We start from the raw sequence: 7,307 nt of genomic DNA on the forward strand, positions 1-7,307 counted from the left end.
CATTCCCTTAGCGTGACTTTCATTACCATATGATGTCATTGGAAATACTGATCATCTTTGACTATTTGATTTTAGTAATTTGTCATCCGGTACCCCTAAGATCGTGGCCATGTTCGCAACATATACATCTCATCCGACTTTACATTTACCTTTATCGTCTTTAATAATGATTATATTTGACTATTTGATTTCTCTTTGACTATTTGATTTCTCTTTGACTATTTCATTTTGCAATATTTGTTTTAAAAATCAAAACTACATGAGCAAGTTATTGCAATTAAGATACAGGGTATGAAACGTGCAGTCATGAAGGAGTGATTTTGTTTGTGTTGCATTGTTTTCTTTTTTGCTTCAAGGGGTATTTATTTCCCTTTCTTTCTTATTTTTGATTTTGCTATTAGTCTGTTCATCCATTATATTTAAAAATATATACGCTTTCAATTTATAACATACTTTATTCAGTTGATATCTAATTCATAGATTTTTTTCTCTTTCAGTCCTCATTCAAATTCAAATTCAAAGAACCCAGTGCTGTTCATGAGCCATTTAAGCAGAGGTTTAAACATCAGTAAAATGGTAACATTCCATGTCTATTTCCTGTTATTAGAGTTAACTTGAAATCCATGTACTTTAAAAACATCACCTATTTTTGTGATTAAGTAAACTTTTGCTATTATGTATCTTTAAAATTTGGAACTTTAATTCATAACAACATGTGTGGAATTTTTTGATGAAATATACATAGAGAGCATTTGGAAAATTTGATAGAAAACGGAACTTTAAAATGTTTTTAATATCTATACACATACATTATATACTTTAACATAATCTGTAGGATAAAATACAAAAGTTCCGCCACGTTATTCTCTAAATATGGGAATCACCTTAGGATATCATAAAGATATGTAAAATTACATACATGTATGTAAATGCAATTCTTCAAAACCATGCTTCAGTTTTAGACACAGTCATTTGATATCCCAGTCAATGGGTCGGGTGAATATGAGTTATCTTACCTATACTGGATTCCTAAACTTCATACAAACCCTTACAAAGATACATTGCTGGATCCAGTAATTGTTCTACTAAGCCCTTATCTTTGCTCTTCATGAAAATATGAACAGCTGTGAAGGAGAAACTTCAAACGTACTGTGCAACTATATATGCCAGAGGTCTTATAAATCAAATATGGATTCTAAAAAATTCTAAAGAACTTTTAGTTAACTTTAAGTCGCAAAACCTTTCTCAAATCAAAAACATCAAAACGTACATGTATGCCTTTTCAACACTTTACACGACCAATTAAAGACTAGACTATTTGACATAATAGACAGTTGCTTCTTCAACAAAAATGGAAAACGCAAATATTCATATCTAGTGATCAGTCATCCCAAAAAAAAAAAACCCAAAAACAAAACCCAAACGCTTTGTTAAACACCACTTTGATTCCCCGCACAAGTACTCTGAAGTTGAAATAAAAAATATGCTGGAGTTCCTCATTGACAATATCGTCATGGTCTTTGGTGATCAGGTCTTCCAACAGTCTGTTGGAATTCCATGGACACGAATTGTTAGCTGACCTGTTTTTATATTTCCAGGAAAGCAGAATTTATTCAAAAACTTCTACGTGAGAAGAAACAATCTCTTGATGTGGCCTTCAATTTGACATTAAGTTATATCGACGACGTTTTATCTATTAACAATAATAATTTTCATTCATATGTCGATTCGACATGGCTCCATGAATTCGAAATAAAAGACAACAATGAGTCGTCCACTTCTGCTTCATACTTAGATATTTTATTGAAAGTAGATATTAACGGCAAACTAACAAATCAACTTTATGACAAACGGGATGATTTCAACTTCTCTATCGTCAACTTCCCATATTTATTTAGCAACATTCCATTATCATCTCCATATGGTGTTTATATATCTCAACTGACGATATGCAAGGGCTTGTTCTACGTATGGTCAGTTTAGAAATCGAAGCAGGCTATTGACAAAAGCTGATGGTGCTGGGTTTCAACAGTCTCGTTTAAATTCTAATGTCGTTATAACGATCTAGTTTGCCAATACAACCTATCACTGGGTCAAATGCTTTCTGACGTGTTTCATACCGACTGTTGGGCCGTTCTTGGCACACTGATTTTGACTACGGAACACTCTGTTTACTTGATCAATATATAGGGTTCACGGTGGATGTGACTAATCGACAGAGATACTTACTTCTCCTAGGCACCTGATCACATCTATGGTGTGTACAAAGGTCCCTGTTTGCCCAACTATCTATTTTGTATTGCTTATAGGAGTTATAAGATTGGTCACTGTTCGTTATCTTCACCTTTCATTTAATATACTATATAAAAGTAACAAAGCAGTGAATGTTCGCGTTTATCATTTTTGCAATAATTGCTAATTTCTCTGTCACCTTATTACTCTAAAATACATGTATATTAAATAGAAGAAAATGATTTTACATGATTTTTTATTGGTAGAAAAATATATCGCATCGGATGAAAAAAAAACCCAGAACTGCTTTATATTAGGATGATGGGGATTTCTCTGATAGCTAAGTATCTATACATCTATTTTTGATTGGGAATCCTGAAAAGAAAAACAACGATTCTGTTAAGCTGTATAAATTTATTCAACAAAAACAAACAAATATCAAAGAAAAATAAACAATCAAGTATGCAAAATTAAATAAAGATCGCTATTAGTTATTTGATGACAAGAAAAACCACAAAATCCCCACATGTCTGCTTCTGCTATTCTGAGAGTCATAGGCATTCCATCGGGGATGATAATAGTCCAGTGTGCACCCTGCGACAACTTCTTCATGTCACATACCTAACTACCTCAGAGCAACTGCAATAGTCAAGCCCTTAACGACGATGGTTTCGAATTCCGACATATATTTATGACTGGGCACCGAAATGAGGTTTCCGTATGACGTTACAATAGCAGTGACGCCGTAGCAATTCACTGGTCAAACTAGAAAAACATTCCGCAACCCTCACTTTTCCACCTGGAAACCGCGACAACCTGCTCTTGTCTCTGATCGCATTCCACGTCATAATCATGCACGTGTCCCACGCTTGCCGTTAGTACCGACATCAATCCATTCGACATAATTCCATTTCCATTCAATAAACCTCCAGAAATTTTCTCTCAATAACAATTATCTCTAACCCATCGAAACTGCACTTTTCAATTCCCAAGAAAGTTAAAGAAACCCGTTTGCTTAACAGTAAACAGTTCGTGAAAGTCGCCATTAACGGATTTAGTTGAAGTTTGTCTAGTTTTGTATTCACAAATTACTACAACCATCTCTAAATTATATAGAATGTAGCCTAAAAATGAGTCATTAATTCAACTCAAATCATGATCATGTTTATTATTTAAACTCAATGTTTTGAAATATTTAAACGATAAGGAATAAATTGATTTTTTTTCCGTTGGATAGCGGTATACCACGAAAATAAGATGGAAAACTTTGCATCTTGTGCTAAGGGCATTGAAACATTTTCAGTCTTATTTTTCGTGGTATACCTCCATCCATCCATCCATCCAACGAAGGACTTCCGTGGCCGAGTGGTTAGCGCATCACGCTAAAAAATCACACGGCCTCTCACGTCTGTCGGCGCGGGTTCGAATCCCGCTCGCGCCGGTGAGTTAGAAAGTCTCCCAGTTTACTTTCAGAAAGTCGGTGGTCTCTTTCCAGGTACATTGTATCTGGGTTCTCTCTTCCACCAATAAAAACTGGGCGCCACCAGATAACTGAAAAATTGTTGAGTGTGGCGGAAAACATTAAATCAATCAATCAATCAACCATCCAACGAAAAGAAATAATGAATTCATTCCATAAACACTTCCATCTTTTCCTTTTCCTTTTTGTTTTGAAAAGCCAAACTTCAGCAATTCAATGAAAGACAGAATTTTATTTATCAAGAAATTCTGTGGATTGAAATATTATACGAATTGTATATTTCGTTGATATTCTAAATTGATAACAGACAAAAATGTTTAAAAATCACAAATAAGCCCCATAACATAAAAAAATATTACAGCAATAATCTTAATCTGCATCTCTAGGATTTTAGCCTTTATACTTTTAACTCTTTCTAGATGGTTATGGCAGTCTTTGACATCCACGTGATGATACAAGAGTGAACTGGAGTTTCCTATTTATTTCTCAGAATTTGCTGATCTTCCCTATTACACTGTGCACTTTGTATTCTTCCCTGCTTGAATAAAAAGTTAAAATCATCAATGTGTCATGTTTTCATTAGATTACGGACAATCACAATTTCCGATATTTATACATGTATTATGCAAAATACAAGGATTAATTGAGGTTTTAATCTTGTGTAGAGATTATGAACATTCATACATTAATTTGAAATTAAGTAAATACATCTTTATTTCGGTTTAGATTGTAACAGCAAAGATAACCGATGGGTTTTTTTCCCGATTGTATAACACATTCAGCTACATGTAATAACTTAAAGACTACCAAAGACCACTGGTATACAGAAGACATGTTAACTTGTTAATTCCAACGCAAATATGCAATATACATCTACAATGAAATGATTACGTGCTGTGATAAAAAACGATATCGAACAGTGATCAATTTCATTATTCCCAGAAAGAATGTAAAATTGGAAACTACGAACCACTGGACACACTATAGAGTCGGCATCTGGTGCCTAAGAGGAGGAAACATCGAATGCTGACCGGTAACACCCGCCGTGAGCCCTTTATCTTGATCAGGTAAATGAAGTTATCGATTGTCACAATCAGTATGAAAGGTAAAGATAACAAACAGTGATCAATCTCATAACTCCAATAAGGGATAAAAAATAAAGAGTTGGGTAAAGACGAACCCCTCAACATACCAGGAGTACGATCGGGTGTATAAGAGGAGTAAACATCCACTTTCGACCGGTCAAAACCACCGTGATCCCTATGTCTTGATCAGATAAATAGGGTAATTCATAGTCAAAATCAGTGTGCCAAGAAAAGTCTAACAATCGGTATAAAACATCCGACAGAAATCGACCCTAATGACAGGTTGTATTTGTAAATTAGATCATTATATCTTACATTTTTAAAATACATAATATACCTGTATACTGAATCTGGTTGTCTTTAAATTTAAATGGGATTTTAAACTGACATAGCGTTGTTAGTTTTGGAATACTTTTCACATGATGATATTTTTACCTGATCCAGTGATGTTAGTTTTAAAATACTTTCTACATTGATGAAATATAAAAAAAGAAATAAGAAAAAGATAGAGGTTTCATTCCTTGGTGTATGTTCATATAACACACTTATTACATGTAAAATCTTTAAAGCATGTAATTAAAAAAAACCTCTACCTCTCTGTGGAAATGGGACACAAACAAGTACACAGCCACCCTTGTTTGAAAGAAAAACCGTTCGATTCGTGGCTCATGTTATTTTTTCTCGTGCACAATTGAGGTCTTACATCGCTGTATTCTTGCTGACTTTTAATTTGTAAATGTAAGGTGAAGATAACGAACAGTGATAAATCTCATAACTCCTACAAACAATACAAAATAGATTGTGCAATATATACCTTCAATGCAAATGATAGCGTGATGTGATAAATAAGTGACGATATCCAACAGTGATCAATTTCATAATTCCTAAAAAGAATGTTACAGTGAGAATATGGAAAACACGAACCACTGGACACACTTTAGATGTGGCATCAGGTGCTGAGGAGGAGGAAGCATCCCCTGTTGACCGGTCACACGCGCCTGAACTCTCTATCTTGATCACGCAATCCGATTAATCCGTACTCACAATCAGTATGTGAAGAGGGGCCTAATAAAGGTTATGAAACGTGTCAGACAGGATTCAACATAAGGACAAGTTGTATGTGAAAATCAAATATTTATATCCCACGTTTTATAAAATACATAATATACATGTACATGTATACTGAATCTGGTTGTCTTAAATTTAAATGAGATTTTTAACTGACATAGTGATGTAAGTTTTAGAGTATTATCCACAATGATGAGACTACAGGGGATAAAAAGGTGGATAAAAATCAGGAAAAATATAGGGGTTTTATTCCTTGGTGTATCTAACATACTTATTACAAGTAAAAGCTGAAGAAAAACATGTGACTGAAAAACACCTACCTCTCCGGGGGGTGGGACAGAGACCTACACATTCACGCCTTGTTTAAGAAGAACGTTCTAGTTATGACGAAGGTTGTTTTTCCTTGTGCATAACCGAGGGTTTACATTGTTGTATTCTTGCAAACTTTTAATATGCAAATGTTCAATACATACCTATAATGCAAATTATTATGTGATGTGATGAAGTTGTAAAAAATATCGCACAGTGATCAATTTCACAATTTTTACAAAAAATACAAACTTGAAAGTAGGGCAAACAGTGCCAAACACTAACCATTGGACACACTAGAGGTGGGAACGCATGCCTAGGAGGAATAAGAATCCGCTGTTGACCAGTCACACCCGCCATGAGCCCTTTGTCTTGATCAGGTAAACAGTGTAATCCGTAGTCACAATCGATATGTGAAGAACGACCTATCAATCACTATTAAATACAAGATGAGAGAAAATTCGACCTAATGACAGGTTATATTTGGAATTTAATCATTACAATCCTCTTTCATGACGTACATAATATACATGGATACTGAACTTGATTGTTTTTAATTTGAATGTGAATTTTAACTGACATAGTTATACTAGTTTTAGAATATTTTCCACATTGATGAGATTTGCAACTCTCCATATGAGTGAAATATTCTCGAGAGGGACGTTAAACAATATACAATCAATCAATCAATCAGCAACGGATTCAGTGTTGTTGGCTTTAGAATACGTTCCACATTGATGAGATTACAGGGGATAAGAAACGTGGATAAAGAAATCAAGAAAAGTCAGGATTTCATTTTTTGGTTTATCTAACTTACTACATACAATTTTTAAATCTTGAAAATATGTGGATGAAAAAACCCCACCTCTAAAAACTACACATCCATCCCTTATTTAAAAGCATTCAATTGATGGCACAGATTGTTTTTATTTTCTGCGCACAATTGAGGTCGTGCATCGTTGTATTCTTCCAAACTTTTAATAAAATTTAATTCTTAATATATTTTCACACCACACTGATATTAATGAATAAAATTTTCTATGATTTTAAACCTATTTTGCAAGATAAAATTGAATGTTGTAAAATATCCGTGTTTCCTGTTCCTGATATTTTAGAGTGCGTAGGTATGAAAT

At 34.0% G+C, this 7,307-nt stretch overlaps 1 long non-coding RNA gene across 1 annotated transcript; it reads left to right on the forward strand.

Moving 5' to 3' along the window:
• Positions 1 to 222: 222 nt before the first annotated feature.
• LOC125675923 (uncharacterized) lies at positions 223 to 4,272 on the forward strand. Its single transcript, XR_008801125.1, has 2 exons — positions 223 to 576; positions 4,132 to 4,272. It is a non-coding gene; the product is annotated as an uncharacterized LOC125675923 (long non-coding RNA).
• Positions 4,273 to 7,307: the final 3,035 nt, after the last annotated feature.

The sequence above is a fragment of the Ostrea edulis genome, chromosome 3 (genome assembly GCF_947568905.1).
Source record: "Ostrea edulis chromosome 3, xbOstEdul1.1, whole genome shotgun sequence".
In the NCBI taxonomy this organism is placed as follows: domain Eukaryota; kingdom Metazoa; phylum Mollusca; class Bivalvia; order Ostreida; family Ostreidae; genus Ostrea; species Ostrea edulis.